The sequence below is a fragment of the Mytilus edulis genome, chromosome 7 (genome assembly GCF_963676685.1).
Source record: "Mytilus edulis chromosome 7, xbMytEdul2.2, whole genome shotgun sequence".
NCBI classification, from domain to species: Eukaryota; Metazoa; Mollusca; class Bivalvia; order Mytilida; family Mytilidae; genus Mytilus; species Mytilus edulis.
In genome coordinates, this window is record NC_092350.1 from 53,074,025 (window position 1) to 53,092,092 (window position 18,068).

General features: G+C 33.4%; 1 long non-coding RNA gene across 1 annotated transcript; it reads left to right on the top strand.

Moving 5' to 3' along the window:
- Window positions 1-957: 957 nt before the first annotated feature.
- Window positions 958-16,675, top strand: LOC139483098 (uncharacterized). The gene is made up of 3 exons (XR_011655006.1): window positions 958-1,218; window positions 15,109-15,282; window positions 15,936-16,675. It is a non-coding gene; the product is annotated as an uncharacterized lncRNA (long non-coding RNA).
- The last annotated feature ends 1,393 nt before the right edge of the window (window positions 16,676-18,068 follow it).

Sequence of the window (18,068 nt, forward strand, 5' to 3'; positions counted from 1 at the left end):
ATTCCTGAGATAGAAAAGCCTTAGTATTTAAAAAAATCAAAAGTTTTGTAAACAGTTAATTTATAAATATGACCATATTAATGATAACTCATGTCAACACAGAAGTGCTGACTACTGGGCTGGTGATACAAAAGGGAGATAATTCATGTCAACACAGAAGTGCTGACTACTGGGCTGGTGATACAAAAGGGAGATAATTCATGTTAACACAGAAGTGCTGACTACTGGGCTGGTGATACAAAAGGGAGGCGAAAGATACCAAAGTTACATTCAAGCGCAAAAGTTGAAATTAAACCGGCAATGTCAGACAATAATAAGAAAAACGAGTGGGCTTTGCTCATTGTTGAATGCCGTACGGTGACCTGCAGTTGTTAATTTCTGTGTCATTTGGTCTTGTGGAGAATTGTCTCATTGGCACTCATACCACATCATCTTTTTTCTACTTACCAACACATCTGTTAGTGATCTTAGGTACATGTATATTTCGAGAGGCTACTGTTTATATCTAATATTTATAAGACCCTTTTTGATTTTCTCTGAAACGTGTGATTCATGATGATTTTTATATATGAGTCTAAAAGATTGTGTAACAATACCGATAAATATTTATCGGTATTGTTACACAATCTTTTAGACTCATATAATTTTTCCTGTTTGTGTAGTATTGTCAACTTTGATGATCCAATACCTATTAAGTTTACTGGTTGGTAGAATCTTATAGACTCTATATATATATCTAATTGGTGTATTGACTGTAAAAGGAATTGTTTAACATTCATCAGATTGGTTAATGGATGTTGGAAATCTATAATCAGTGTCTAATTGTAGTAAAATCCTTTATAAGTTGATACTTTAAACATAAAAAAAAAAAATATTTCAATATAAAACAGATATTTTAAAATCATTCAAAAAAAAGAAAGTTAGAAATGTTTTCACCGTTCTTGACTTTAATATGGATTCTGTTAACAACCATTTCATTTTCTGCTGCGTTTTTTGTTGGGAACGGAACTTTTGTAGTTGAGACCAATAAAAGACTAGTTTCATGGAACACAATACTTATAGCTCCAACAAGGGCAGACTGTTTACTTTTATGTACCACCAATGGTGTCTGTTGTTCTGCCAGCTACTACGAGAAAACTATGTTCTGTTATTTGAACAACGATTGCCCACCCGAAATGGAAAATGATACCAATTCCAAGACATTTATTAGAAAATCAGGTATCTGTTTAAAATAGTTTTATTCCACTTTTTAGTTAATTGTTCAATCTGTACATATTACTTCAATTACATGTAGTACGCGTGAAATAATCATTTTTGTTAAATTTGAAAAAAAGAAGAAAACAAACGATAAACGTTTTTGTTTCGTAATATTATTGTACTTTATTGCATTTCTACTCTAATGCATCCTGGGTATTATTCTCAAAAGTGTTTAAACAAAAACGTTCCGATTGGTTAAAAATGTCTTACACAGTAAATCAAACAAATAACGTGGCGTTATTTTCATTTCGGGTATGGATAATTGACAAAAGTCCTTTAGATTCTAAAACGGCTGCTTTGCCTTCTTTATGGTTGCCTTTTATGGTTCTATTGCCTTGTATCATGGATCTTTATCAAATCATAGAAAAACAGATCGACCGTTAAGCATGAACTTATGTATTTCAAATGTTAAATGTTAAGCAAGTTGATTGTTGAAGAAGTGTTTTTATGCCCTAGCAACTGAAAAATTTGGGAAAAAATGGGGGTTGCTATGGCAAGCCGTTCTCGTCAAAACTATGTTTAAACCCTTTTTTCGAAAAAAAAATACACACTGAGATTTAAAAACCTAAAATAACACACTGAGAAATCGAAATTACACACTGAGATTAAAAGAAATAAAAAACACACACTGAGAATTTAAAATTACACACTGAGATTTTAAAAAGACACACTGAGAAGAAATAAATTGAAAAACACATACTGAGAATTGTTAATTACACACTGAGAATTGTTAATTACACACTGAGATTTCAAAAATACACACTGAGATTAATATGCAAATTACTAATGAATATTCATGAGATGAATAATTCAACTGATTAATATCTTGATCTCAAGAACTCTTGTCATTATAATGAAATGCGATTCCTTCAACCAACATTCGTAATAAATTTCAAGACTTAACATCGCTTATATTCATAAGTTAGTTTGTTGCCTATAATTCAGATCATTACTACCAGTAATTAAACATGGGTCCCTTTTCAAAAGTCTCCCAACTGTTTCCCTGATTTCGCTAGTTAATCTTTTATATTTTTGTTACGTTTATATGCTATAATAGACACTTGAGTAAAAATTTCACTGCATTCTTTTGCAGATTGTTCCAATGTTTTCTTATAATTTTAATAAAGTTTTTCACCATTTGGTTATATTTTGTAATAAAAATAAGTGGGTATTTTTCTTGTTCTTGTATTTCTAAAGTTTTTTTTATTAATAATTTGGAACCAAATCGAAGGACTAACGAGTTCTGTCCCCTTGTTGTTTTCCCTTAGCTTGTAATAGATTCAGATGAAGTATGTTAATTAGATATGTGCGCATAAAAAGTGCGCACAAATCTCAGTGTGTAATTTTAAATTCTCAGTGTGTAATTTCAAATTCTCAGTGTGTGTTTTCAGTTTATTTATTCTCAGTGTGTCTTTTTGAAATCTCATTGTGTAATTTTCAATTCTCAGTGTGCGTTTTTCATTTTTGTAATCTCAGTGCGTCTTTATGAAATCTCAGTGTGTAATTTTTAATTCTCAGTGTGTAATTTTCAATTCTCAGTGTGTAATTTTCGATTCTCAGTGTGCGTTTTGAAGTTTTTAAATCTCAGTGTGCTTTGTTGAAATTCTTAGTGTGCTTTGTTGAAATTCTCAGTGTGTAAATTATTCGAAAAATGTTTTAAACATAGTTTTGACGAGAACGGCTTGCCATAGGTTGCATACTGTTTTACCTCTGTCCGTCCGTTCCATTATGGGTATATATAGCTATACCATACAAGTCAACTGCCACTACAGCATTTGTACAAGTTGAATGCAAGGAAGATTTCACTTTGCTGTCTGTTTATACATATTTTGAAGGAAGGTGTGCATATGGTCAGGGTTTTAATTTTATCTTAATTAAATTAATATTTTGTTTCCTTTATTTAGAGAGTTGTACTTCGTCCTTTTTAGAGTATATACTTGCTTAGGAGGTTAATAGCGTTTCTGGATAACTCCTCCTACAGTGACTCATATATACCTAATAAGCTATGTGTTCCATTGCTCAGCTTTGTATATATTGAAATAACACTTTGAATCTGCGGGGACATTATCAAGAAACACCAACAAAGCTAGATAATACAATTAATTATATAATTACTACTACAATTTAATATTAATTAGTATTATAATTGTCACTGTTATTAATATAAGTAATATAAGTCATACAAATCTAATCCTGAATTTCATACAAATCTAATCTTGAGAATTTCATCCAAATTCTTTCTTAATTTTCGGAACACGTTTTAGAAATTTAAATGTGACGTCACTTTGGGCGTTGCATTGACTATGGCTAACAGGGCTGTGATTTTGTAATGTATTCGTTTTTATTCTATAGCTAGTCACCACTTCAGTTTAATCATGTATATCTATTATACAGTCATTTTATAAAATTTACTGTTTGGAAAACTATGTATTATTCTTGATAATAATGATGACTTGTTTTTGTCCCAGGTGGATCACCCTGGACTCGCAACTTTTTGGAAATGTTGGTTCTCGGCGATCTTCAACTTTGTAGTTGTTATGGCTTTCAAACTTTTTACATCTGATCATAGTTTTGTGTGGACGTAGCGCGCGTCTGACGTATACAAATATTTTTTAACCTGTTACCTTTTGATGGCTATTATTCTTTTGTTTCTCTGTCCTATTTTTTCTCCCATTTATCTGTTTATTTTATTGTAACCCTGTCGTGTAATGTTGTCATTTTAATGTTATAATTAACACTGCCATTAAAGCTTAGCGTGAGGTTTGGCATGCCACAAAACCAGGTTCAACCCACCATTTTTTCATAAAATGCCCTGTCCCAAGTCAGGAAAATGGTCATTGTTACATTATAGCTCGTTTCGGTGTGTGTTACTTTTCGGTGTTGTGTCGTAGTTCTCTTATACAAATGTATTTGATACGTTTCCCTCAGTTTTAGTTTGTAACTCGGATTTGTTTTTTCTCTATCGATTTTGGAATTTTGAACAGCGGTATACTACTGTTGCCTTACATTGTCCTACATTGACCTTGTTAAAATTGATTTACTTTAGAGTGGAAGTTCTTTGATTATAGTTTTGATTAAAGTAAGGTATACCACCAATTTAGGACGATTGAGTTAGACATCACATTTACGAAACAAACTAATACATTTATTAGAAACATTCATGAGGTAACGGGAAACATGGCAAAGTGACAGCAACCCGAAAAAAGCAGGTTATTAGTATTGCTACAGTCGTATTGATTCTCAGTCAGCTTTTGGTGGTCATTTAAGGGCATACGATACAGTTACAGGGGAGATAATGACGTTGCTAACGTAAATTATTATTTTCGCGACGTCAAACTATGACTTATCGGGAAAAGATTCAGTTTTCGACTGATTTTTATCACTCAAACTTATCTAACTTGAAAACGAGTTCATGGGCCCCTCTTTTTTTAAAATTCCGCTTGGTTTGATTACGTTAGAAGAATTATGTGTGCCAATTTTCATGAAAACATAAATAGTGCATTATTTTTAAATTTGATAAATTACTGTTTTTTTCTACATTCGTGAACATTTGATAAATATGAGTTATTTTATAATCAAATTGCACATTTTAAGGACATTTATATAAAACAGAATTTACAAATAGTTTTAAAAAAATCAGCCTGTGTTTATCTTTTTAAACAAAAAAGTTATGTATTTCTGTCGAAAAGAAACTTACGTTCACAAAACCGAATTTTGAGCAAATATATAAAATTTGGACCTCATTTTACTCAAAAAGTAGCACATAAAGGTATATTTTTTGTCATAACATATTTGATTTAATCAGGCAAAAAATAGCTAATATGCAAATTTTCAGCAAAATTTAAATACGGGACCAAAACAGTATCGTATGCCCTTAAAGTGACTGATTTATACATTTATCATGACATTGGTTTTTCATATTCATCTTGTATTGTGTCCTCGTACATACAGTCGTGTTTATTTTGAAAGGGTTGTATAAGCCACTTAGCTTTTAGGGGAAAAGATTTTTCCAGTCGAAACCTATTCCTCCCAAATAATTGTACCGAGTGTATTTACTAAGCTTAATTTAATTTTTTTTTAAAAGTTAATCTAACTTGACAGAGCACCAGAATATTCTACCATAAAGTAAGTAGGTAACCTGTCGAATAATTATCTACTTAGAAGTCAAATATTGTTATTAAGAAAATAGTGTATTATTCAAGAGTTATACTATCGCAAATGCAGGGCCAATGTTAATAAATCGTTAGTATGTCTGCTGTTTAGACCACAGGGGCGGATCCAACCATTTTTAAAAGGGGAAGTGTTCTAATCATATGGCCCCATTCAGAAGCTATAGGTCTTAAAAAAATCGTAACTATCGAAACCCTACCCCTTAGATCCGCCATTGTTTTAAAGCTATCTGAATCTCTCACTTGTACATTTGTATGACAGTTGCATAAAATTCCATTAAATTGACAATGATGTGTGAACAAATCAAACGGACAAAATAGATAAAAATGTCAAAAATTATATTCATCGCGTTTGAATAGAATCTTTTAAGAGGGGTCTTTTAAGTGAGTTTTGTTTACTATGCACTTTTAGTTTGCAATTGACAAAGGACCGGAAGCCAAAAAAAAAACACCTAAACATGTTACTGGTTTGCATTAAAAGAGGGACGAAAGATACCAAAGGGACAGTCAAACTCATAAATCTAAAACAAACTGACAACGCCATGGATAAAAATGAAAAAGACAAACAGAAAAACAATAGTACAGAAGACACAACATAGAAAACTAAAGAATAAACATTACGAACCCCACCAAAAACTAGGGGTGATCTCAGGTGCTCCGGAAGGGTAAGCAGATCCCTCTCCACATGTGGCACCCGTCGTGTTGCTTATGTGATTACAAATCCGGTAAATAGGCTAATTCGGTAGGTCACATTCATGAAAGGGAAGGGGATTGTAGTTACGACGTAAGGAACATATCCGATATCATTTGTGAAACGGTTATTCCATAACGGTCAACCAACTCGTGATGGCGTCCGTAAAATTTACGAAGGGATGATTTCAACTTCACCATTTGGAACTCTTGGTTTAATAGCTTCCTTGTGAGCAGTAACCCTCTATCAAGAAAATCATGATAGGAAATGCAAGCACGGGAATATCGTATCAATTGGGAGATATATACCCCGTATGCAGGTGCTGCTGGAATGTTAAAGTATCCATTTTAATCAAATACATGTCAATTGTTTCAAAATAGTACGACAGTCGATATAATTGATTAAACTTAAATTTTGTTTTCATGAATAGAAAAGTAGAAACAAAAAGACGATAGGTACTGTTACGCTGTTTAATGACTTTTCCAATAGAACTACTATAATTACAGTTAGCATATTGAGATTTACTTTAGATTTGAGTGTTTGTTCGATCGGTCCAACAAGACTGTACATACATATACAGTACTGGTTCATGTTAAACACAAAAGACGGATCTTGTCAAACATCCGGTGAATTTGAAAAGGAACAAACACATTTAAGAGAACCATGTTGGAACAAGGAATTTGAGGTTCTAAAGGGGACAATAAGGCATTATACAAGCGTATCGGAGATATAGGGTTGCTAAGCTTCGACAGTGGAGCGCCACCTATAGTACACAATTATATCATATCATATAGCTTAGCTGATACCTTCATCAGAAAATTTGAAAGTCCACCCTACGTATTGGCTATCCAAAAGACGCACACAAACCGTTTAAGTACCTATTCATCACTGTTTTTTGTTTTCCATAGTTTAAATACCATACTTTTGAAAAACAAGCAATTTCAAGATAAAAATAGAAAAAAAGGCGGGAAAATCTAAATATTGAACGAAAGATAGAAAACATTTGATTTTTGGTGGTCAACATGTCATATACTTGCATTTTGCCAAACCACGTGAAAGAGGAATGCAAGATTCCAGAGGGAGAGTCAAACTCATAGATAGAAAATAAACTGACAACGCCATGGCTAAAAATGAAAAGACAGACAGACAAATAATACTATATGAACAGAAGACACAACATAGAAAACTAAAAACTATGCAACACGAACCCCACCAAAAACTGGGGGTGATCGCAGGTGCTCCGGAAGGGTAAGCAGACCGTGCCCTGCTCCACACGTGGCACCCGTCGTGTTGCTCATGTTGTTACAAATCCGGTAAATTGTCTAATTCGGTAGGTCACATTCGTGGAAAGGGAAGGGTATTGTAGTAACGACATAAGGAACATATCAGATATCATCTGTGAAACGGTTATTCCATAACGGTCAACCAACTCGTGATGGCGTTCGTAAAATTTACGAAGGGATGATTTCAACTTCACCATTTGGAACTCTTGGTTTAATAGCTTCCTTGTGAGCAGTAACCCTCTATCAAGAAAATCATGATAGGAAATACAAGCACGGGAATATCGTATCAATTGGGAGATATATACCCCGTATGCAGGTGCTGCTGAATGTTAAAGTATCCATTTTAATCAAATACATGTCAATTGTTTCAAAATAATACGACAGTCGATATAATTGATTAAACTTAAATTTTGTTTTCATGAATAGAAAAGTAGAAACAAAAAGACGATAGGTACTGTTACGCTGTTTAATGACTTTTCCAATAGAACTACTATAATTACAGTTAGCATATTGAGATTTACTTTAGATTTGAGTGTTTGTTCGATCGGTCCAACAAGACTGTACATACATATACAGTACTGGTTCATGTTAAACACAAAAGACGGATCTTGTCAAACATCCGGTGAATTTGAAAAGGAACAAACACATTTAAGAGAACCATGTTGGAACAAGGAATTTGAGGTTCTAAAGGGGACAATAAGGCATTATACAAGCGTATCGGAGATATAGGGTTGCTAAGCTTCGACAGTGGAGCGCCACCTATAGTACACAATTATATCATATCATATAGCTTAGCTGATACTTTCATCAGAAAATTTGAAAGTCCACCCTACGTATTGGCTATCCAAAAGACGCACACAAACCGTTTAAGTACCTATTCATCACTGTTTTTTGTTTTCCATAGTTTAAATACCATACTTTTGAAAACAAGCAATTTCAAGATAAAAATAGAAAAAAAGGCGGGAAAATCTAAATATTGAACGAAAGATAGAAAACATTTGATTTTTGGTGGTCAACATGTCATATACTTACATTTTGCCAAATCACGTGAAAGAGGAATGCAAGATTCCAGAGGGAGGGTCAAACTCATAGATAGAAAATAAACTGACAACGCCATGGCTAAAAATGAAAAGACAGACAGACAAATAATACTATATGAACAGAAGACACAACATAGAAAACTAAAAACTATGCAACACGAACCCCACCAAAAGCTGGGGGTGATCGCAGGTGTTCCGGAAGGGTAAGCAGACCCTGCTCCACACGTGGCACCCGTCGTGTTGCTCATGTTGTTACAAATCCGGTAAATTGTCTAATTCGGTAGGTCACATTCGAGGAAAGGGAAGGGTATTGTAGTAACGACATAAGGAACATATCAGATATCATCTGTGAAACGGTTATTCCATAACGGTCAACCAACTCGTGATGGCGTCCGTAAAATTTACGAAGGGATGATTTCAACTTCACCATTTGGAACTCTTGGTTTAATAGCTTCCTTGTGAGCAGTAACCCTCTATCAAGAAAATCATGATAGGAAATGCAAGCACGGGAATATCGTATCAATTGGGAGATATATACCCCGTATGCAGGTGCTGCTGGAATGTTAAAGTATCCATTTTAATCAAATACATGTGAATTGTTTCAAAATAATACGACAGTCGATATAATTGATTAAACTTAAATTTTGTTTTCATGAATAGAAAAGTAGAAACAAAAAGACGATAGGTACTGTTACGCTGTTTAATGACTTTTCCAATAGAACTACTATAATTACAGTTAGCATATTGAGATTTGTTTTAGATTTGAGTGTTTGTTCGATCGGTCCAACAAGACTGTACATACATATACAGTACTGGTTCATGTTAAACACAAAAGACGGATCTTGTCAAACATCCGGTGAATTTGAAAAGGAACAAACACATTTAAGAGAACCATGTTGGAACAAGGAATTTGAGGTTCTAAAGGGGACAATAAGGCATTATACAAGCGTATCGGAGATATAGGGTTGCTAAGCTTCGACAGTGGAGCGCCACCTATAGTACACAATTATATCATATCATATAGCTTAGCTGATACGTTCATCAGAAAATTTGAAAGTCCACCCTACGTATTGGCTATCCAAAATACACACAAAAACCGTTTAAGTACCTATTCATCACCGTTTTTTTTTCCATAGTTTAAATACCATACTTTTGAAAACAAGCAATTTCAAGATAAAAATAGAAAAAAAGGCGGGAAAATCTAAATATTGAACGAAAGATAGAAAAACATTTGATTTTTTGTGGTCAACATGTCATATACTTGTATTTTGCCAAACCACATGAAAGAGGGATGCAAGATTCAAGAGGGAGAGTCAAACTCATACATAAAAAATAAACTGACAACGCCATGGCTAAAAATGAAAAGACAGACAGACAAATAATAGTACATGAACAGATGACACAACATGGAAAACTAAAAACTATGCAACACGAACCCCACCAAAAACTGGGGGTGATCGAATGTGCTCCGGAAGGGTAAGCAGATCCTGCTCCACACGTGGCACCCGTCGTGTTGCTCATGTTGTTACAAATCCAGTAAATTGTCTAATTTGGTAGGTCACATTCGTGGAAAGGGAAGGGTATTGTAGTAACGACATAAGGAACATATCCGATATCATCTGTGAAACGGTTATTCCATAACGGTCAACCAACTCGTGATGGCGTCCGTAAAATGTACGAAGGGATGATTTCAACTTCACAATTTGGAACTCTTGGTTTAATAGCTTCCTTGTGAGTAGCAATCCTCTATCAAGGAAATCATGATAGGAAATACAAGCCCGGGTATATCGTATCAATTGGGAGATACATACTGCGTATCTAGGCGCTACTGGAATGTTGCTACATAGGAATGGAAAGTTCACAATTGGAAAGCTGACATCATCTCCTTTGTCGTAAAGTTTTGTTTTGAAATTTTGGAATGGGGAATACTTGTGTAAAGTGTAGAAAAGTCAAATGTTTTAATACTTTTGCAAGATGAAAGAGTCTTAGATTTAATGTACTTTAAAAGATCTTCTAATTTTTAGTATCCCTGCACATCTAATTCACACCACCTGTAGAAAATGCAGTTTCACAATAACGTTCCAGCCCGTCTTTAATTGCTGATAAAATAGATGTTAATAATTTAGAAAGAAATTTCTAGGGGCACTTGGAAGACCCATCAATATACCGTTGTTTGTAAGGACACTTAATAATAATAATAATGATAATAATAATATCTTTATTTAAAGAGAGTAACTCATTTGGATTAAACCAATTTTCAATAAGGCTCTCTACATACAATGTTAACAATATGAATAAAAAATAATTAATCTACTATTAGTGCGGTGACAGAAGTGTAAAAAGTCGTCTAGATCGCGAGTTTAATCTCCCCAAATAACACACGGCTAAAAATGGTCTTAACTTAAAGACAAATATGTCTTCTTTAGTTTTTGCCCTGTCGTCAGAATTTCGTACGGTCACTTTTTTCTAAAAAGTCGTTTTAATGACTGGTAGTATATTGGAGAGTTTACACCCCCCTTTTCAAAATGAAAAAAATGGGTATGTTTGCTTACATTTAATTGAAATAGTTTTTCCTGAAGCTATTTTTACATGTCAAAATATGCTATTCAGTATTTTATTTTCTTCTAATCTATAAAATTTGTGAAGTTTAGACTATTTAAAATTGAGGTAATTTTAATTGCAAATTCAGACTCAAACTTTAGTTTCTTCTTCATGGTAGTAATAAAAATTATCCCATAATATTTTAAGCATATAGTATTTAATAAAACTAATAAGTGATAAAAATTTCGGAACCAAAATATGAAAAAAACCTTAAGAAATCAATGGAAAAAGAATGGAGTAAAAATCTTCAATTTCAACACGGAACTCAATCACTTGCCTTCCGTCCCATTTTGTGTATTAGTCATTATAATTTGCTCTCAAATGATATATGAAATTACTACCTTTTTCGCTATTATATACACATGTTTTCAATCAAAGTGCACTGATATATGCCACATACTTTATATATGTTTATATTCTATGTTTTTTCGTTATAAAACATCAAATATACTTTGTCAGAAAAGTCTTATTGTAAAATCAGAATAATTGACGGATAGTTTCAGTAAATATTCCGTGATATGTCAAGTCCTTTGCAACTTGCTAGATTAAGTCCAAAGAACAGACAAAAGTCGTTAAATTTTATGCAGTGAATAAAAAATATGCTGAAAAAAACCTCGATTGAAATTTTGAGTCAATTTACCCAGTTTAGGGAAGTCGACTTTTGTATCTGCATTGCATAAAAGATTGGATGAGGGGAACATCAAGATGTTTCATGCGATAGCTGTTAATTTGAAGAACGCCGTGCAGGAAGTTTGACGACATACAATTATCTGACTGTTGTCCCTCAGTTTCGGGTATTCAGTGTACACGTTCTAGAATGCAGTCGTTCATCTGGAGCGCTTGTATATTTTGTTGCAACAAAACATTTTAGAAAGATAAAAAATTACTCAAGTTTAAATCAGATGAGCGCATTAAAAATGTTTTATCCGTGTCAGATAAAGTTAAAGTTGAAATAGTTTCCCGTCCATCTTTTCAACTTCAAGCACTCTGTCATTTTGGTTGCATTACAAAATATTTGCTAAAAACGAAAAATAATAAATCCAAACCCGTGGAAGCAGATATTTCAGAACACGATACTGCTTTTACTAATTATATTTTGGCTATTGACAACAATTTAATGCATGGTCATTCCTCATGGAACCGTTACTTGATAAATATAGATCATTTCTTCAGGCTGATTCTAATTTAAAATAGTCTACATGTAAAATGCAGTCTAAACTCATTTATTTTTATAGAAATTCAGTTGTCAAACAACTTTAACAAGTTCAAGGCAAATATAACATATTATTTAGTAGCAAATTAACTATTTTAGATGCCATATAACATGTATAAGCTTCTAGTCAATTAAAAACTGACCTCAAAATCTCAATGTCAACTGTAATAGACACCAAAAAAGACAGATATTTAATTCCGCTGCAAGTTTACTTAGAAAAGACATCGAAACTCTAAAGAAGACTACCCAACTTTGGATGAATTGTTTCTTCCTTCTTAATTCAGTCAATGTCTTCGTATTTATTGCAATTCATTCTATGCTTACTCAATGAAACTGCATACAGCCAAGACTATTCTCAGGAAATGGCACCAGAGAAATTGTGGAAATGCTAAGCAATTTGTTGAGGCAATCATTTTTGTTTTACTCCTTTTTATTTAGGATTGGCTTTACAAATGTACCGTGAGTTTGGTTCAAAACACCTTGTTGAAACATTGAATGCCAATGGATTGTATGCTTCTTAAAATAAAGTGCGACGCTATATAATGTGTTACTAACCATGAAATTGAGCGAATTCAAGATAGTGTGTACTTCTCGTATGATGTTTTCCCAGCATCTTTGCAGACAAGCATATGGATGTCATCCCACCTTCCTAAACCCCCTTATAGATCTCTGTTAAATCTTGCATGAATTGATAGGGATGGTTTGAAGCTGGTATTTTTTAGGAACAAATGTCTTCGGACTTCCTACAATACCTTGTCTGTACTTGTAAAGAAAAACTCAAAATAACGTGTTTGCTTTGAGCAGAACCTTTCATGTGCAGACCTGTGGCCATGAGTGAAATGTGTAGAAATATTAAAACATGTCAAAATGTTAGATATTATTATAAATTAAGGAATGTATCTCCCTCATGCAAAGCTCTGATTCATTTCACAGATTTGGCTATACTTTTTGGAACTTTTGGATTATAACTCTTCATCTTTAATATAAGCTTTGGATTTCACATATTTTTGCCACGAGCATCACTGAAGAGACATGTATTGTCGAAATGCGCATCTGGTGCAGAAAAAATGGTACCGTTATTGTCATTGTGACAGTTGATGAAAATGAACATGATGGAGATAAGGGTTGATTTGGTATAAAGCTTGTTGCACTGGTACACACGAATCCAGTCCCGAGGTTAGGGGATTGTTGGCGTGCCCTTAAAAAAGTTAAACCCCGCCACTATCTGTATGTGTCAGTTTTAAGTTACGAGACGGTAATGCTGTGTTTGTCGTTTGTTTCTATATACTATATTAGTTTCTTTATTATTTATTTTGTACATTAATCAGGCCGTTAGATTTTTTGTTTGTTTTACATTATTCGTTTCGGGAATTGAAGACTTTGCAGTATGACTTTTACTCATTGTTGAAACCCGTACGGGACCTATAATTGTTTTGTGTCTCATTTGGTCTCATTTGGAGAGTTGTCTCATTTGCAATCATATCACATCTTCTTTTTTTATATGGAATACTTTTGAAGTTTGTGGTATACGTTGCAAGGGAAAAAAGGGGGGGGGGGATAAAGTTACAAAACCTATAATGTAATAGATATTAACCAGAGTTAAATACAAACAAAAGATAATACTATGGTAGCTGTAATAATTGTGAAAAAAAACCAAATAGCAACGAGTAGTCTATAAAAAACTTGAAGTATCCACAAATTCAATTTGAGGTCATATTTGACTGTAGTGTTCTATGGCTTTGGTTTGATACCTCACCCAATATGATAGTTTAAAAAATAATTTTAAAGTATTGTCCTGCATGACACTTGATTTTTACCTGAAATTGATATTTTTCATAAGATTAAGGTGCTCTCAACATTTTATAGGTTGAAAACTTGATTTTTGAAGTTTTGTTTATATAACGTCGTTTTAGGATTTTTTTTGATAAAAAAATCTCAATGATTAAGGTTTATGTATAATAACAAACATTACTAAAGCCAAAACAGTATCATTTGTATTTAGGTAGAGTTTAGAAATAGAAAAAAATGTCAAAATTGAAACCCACCCAAATTTTCACAAATTTTTACATATGACCTTTGACCTCAATTTAAAAAAAATGTGACCATATCAAGTCCTGACGACAGGCATATTATTATAGTACACGATTTCCTCTTTCCAATGATATATTATGTAGGTGTGTGTTCGTCGGGGAGATTAAATTCCAAAAAATCTGCCTTCAGTCACCGCACATGTAAACAATAGAGGTATATAAAGTAATGTAACAACAACAACAAAAACACCTATGGTATACATTATGTGTATATATCATTGTTTTTTTTGTTGGTTGACCGTTATGGAATATACACATATGTATAATATATCATATATCAACATGAAGTATAATCTACCTCGCCACTTGTGTAGTTTAGGTATCCAATGCAGTGATGGAAGATCTAGTTCTTCATCTTTGGTTGAAATTTCAAAGGAACATAGAACAGACATGTGGTTATCCAGGATTTCCTCTTTGGTTAGTGATTGATTGTATACTGGATTTTATAAGAGGTATGTGAAGAGGGGCGGTACGTATAGGAAGGGATATCATCCCGAATTTCCACCCACCCCCAAACAAAATATTTTTTTCCGAAGGATTCTGATAAACAAATTCCCGAGTCTTGATAAGTGTAAATCCTGACCATTCCTGAAACTAAAGGCTCAATCCCTAATTCCCACAAAACAAAGGCCCAATTTCGACGTTCGACCTATACTAGCCTTAACTGCATAGTTTTTGAATCATCGGCTTACAGTTTCAGATATTACTTTGTGTTATCCTTTAGTTATATTTAACGATTTTTACATATTTTTGTTGTGTTTAAGAATGCGAACATGACGGATATATATATCATACGAAAGCTGATGCATGCTTGAGGTTAATAGAATCACCAGGAATGACATGGGTGAATGCAAGAACAATATGCTTGGAAAACGGCGGGGATTTGGCCAGTATAAAAACTGTGGAGAAGATGGATTATATGCTGGATTTTATAAGAGGTATGCGATTAGTTACATTTAAGTAAGTTCGTAAAATTGCGTCAAGGCACAAAGGAAACAAATCAGGAGAATAACCATTTGTGTACGATGGATTTACTTTCCGTATCGACAGAATTCGGCGGATATTTCATGCCGATGCACTGTAAATAATTGTAAAGGTACTACAACAAATTCCCTATTTCTTAAATGTCTTTAAGCATCACTACCGTCAGTAGAATTTTTTAGTACTACAAATGGCCCGGAAACATAATGATTACTACAAAAGACCGGTTTTTTTTTAGCTTATCCATGTATTTAAATTTGTGCACGTTACTACATGTAAAATCCCTACATATAATCTTTAGATTTACTAATTTTACTTGTAAACATTTCGAGGACTTTTCATGCTGGAAAATTTTAGTTAGAAATTAATAAATAAGTATAATCTACCTCGACAGAAAGGCGCGCGAATGTAATCAAAAGCTATGCGCAATTTTAAATGACGTTTGCCCGCAATTGTAAAGCACCCCAAACAATTACAACCCCAACAACAACAAAAATATTCAAGTTGAAAAAATCCTTTATCTATATATCATTTTTTTCAAATGAAATAATATGCATTCATTATCTGTGAAATTAGTATTCATGTATATATGGAACCACAATTATTTCAGAAACCGACCAAGTTTGGATTGGTCTCCGACAACGACAATGGATGACAGGAGATATCTTTATGAATGTATATAACATATCTGTATCATTGAATAACAACGACGCCGAATACACACAGGACAGTGATGCTTCATGTGGTATACTTAAATCGACTAGACTGAGGGACAGAAGTTGTAACTTTCGGGAAGAAAAACACTTTGTTTGCGAGATAGTACTCCAAGCGTAGAAAAACATATTACTAAATTGACACATACTAAATTTGCAAAAAAAAAAATCCCCCCTTCCCACACCCAATTATTAAAAAAAAATACCGACAGCTCATTTGGTATATTGTAGGCAAAATCAATAAAAATGATGTAGATTTTTTAAATGCACAAACATTTAAAAACCGATAAAGCGATGCATATTACTTCAAAAGCACGAACATTTATTTCAGTGTCAATAAAATTTGCATTATGACAAAATAAAAAAGAAAACTTCACTTTCGCGCTATTGCTTTCGAATGAAGAAGATCTGCATGCGTCGGATTCTCTATCAAATTGTCTCATCAGAGATACCAGGATTGAACTTTATATTTACGCCAGACGCACGTTTCGTCTACAAATTATTCAAAGATTCATCTGTGACTCTCGAATAAAAAAAAGACCAAAAAATGTATGAAGTTGAACCGCAATGAGGACCGAAAATTCCAGATGGTTTTGCTAAATTCAAATAAGGACTCAAAGGAATACTAAATAAATATTGACTATTCTGAACGATCAGAAAAAATCAATCTAAGTACAGTAATGCAAATTAGGGTAACACTAGTTGTACAATCCCTCACGTAAGCGGTTTAGTATCATACCATCATAAAATATATGGAAAGAATGGTACATGTATATTATGTATCCACTCTTTTAAAAGTGACGAAAACGTTTACATCCAAAATAAATTAAGTCTGTGAAAAAAAACATAAAATAAACATAAAAAAATTGCAGTGTTTCTTTTGTCCAAGGGAATAATTATACCAACATTAAAAAAGGTAAAGTTCTTTTAATTGACGTTACATAGCACCTCAGTTTTCAGTGCAGCTAACCGAGCCTTCATAACTATTGAAATGGAGAATGTTTACATTGTTTTCATTTATTTGTATGTTGACTGTTTCTGTTTTGTCTTCGTAGATATTTTATCACGGCAGCGGTCAGTACAGATGTCATATGTTACGATTTTTTCGCGTTATATTTAATAATTGAATGCTTCTTTTTGTAAAAGCGTTGACCGACGTACATTTGGTATATAGCGCGGAAGCGCTTCGTGTTAAATCTGTGCATACTGTCAACGCTTTTACAACCCTATGGATTAACAAAAGGAAGCATTCAATCCTTATAATTACGTCTTTTTAACTAGGAGCATGAAAACACTATTTCTATCAAGTTTTTCTATAATTTACCTGTGCACTTTATTGTGGGACCTCGTGTCAACTTTATTGTGGGACCTCGTGTCATCATGAATGTTATATTTTATTGTGTAATGAATGTCAATTTCAGAAGGAGGCGAGATTGCTGTATGCCAATCAAAATAACATATCATCATAATACATATATGCAATGTAATTATTTGCATATAAAACATAAACGTTAGGGGATTTGATATGATTACCAATGAGACAACTATCCACCAAAGTTCAAATGAAGTGGATGTAAGGCAGCAACCATTTGATTTTCACTATGGATTTTTTTGGAAAAAAAAGTTTGTTTCCACTTTTGCAGTTTTGGGAGAGAAAAAAAATTTGTTTCTGATCCTGAGAAAAAAAATTTGTTTGTTTCACCCTCAGCTGCCACTATGTGTAATGCTAAAATTGAAAGAAAAAAGTTGTTTTTGACTTCTCGCCAAAAAAATAGATTGTTTTTGTTTTTCGCCGAAAAAAAAAGTTTGTCCAGAAAAAAAATCAATAGCCCCCCCCCCCCCCCCGAAAATCAAATGGTTGCTGCCTAAGCAATTATGGGTACCCGTTTGGATTCAACAACGAGAAAAACCCATACCATATGGTCAGCTCTTTGGTGCGACTGTCATACAAGTGAGAGGTTCGTCTTGCTATAGAACCAGGTGTAATCCGTCATTATCTATATAAGAACATGCTTTTACGAAGTCAGGAA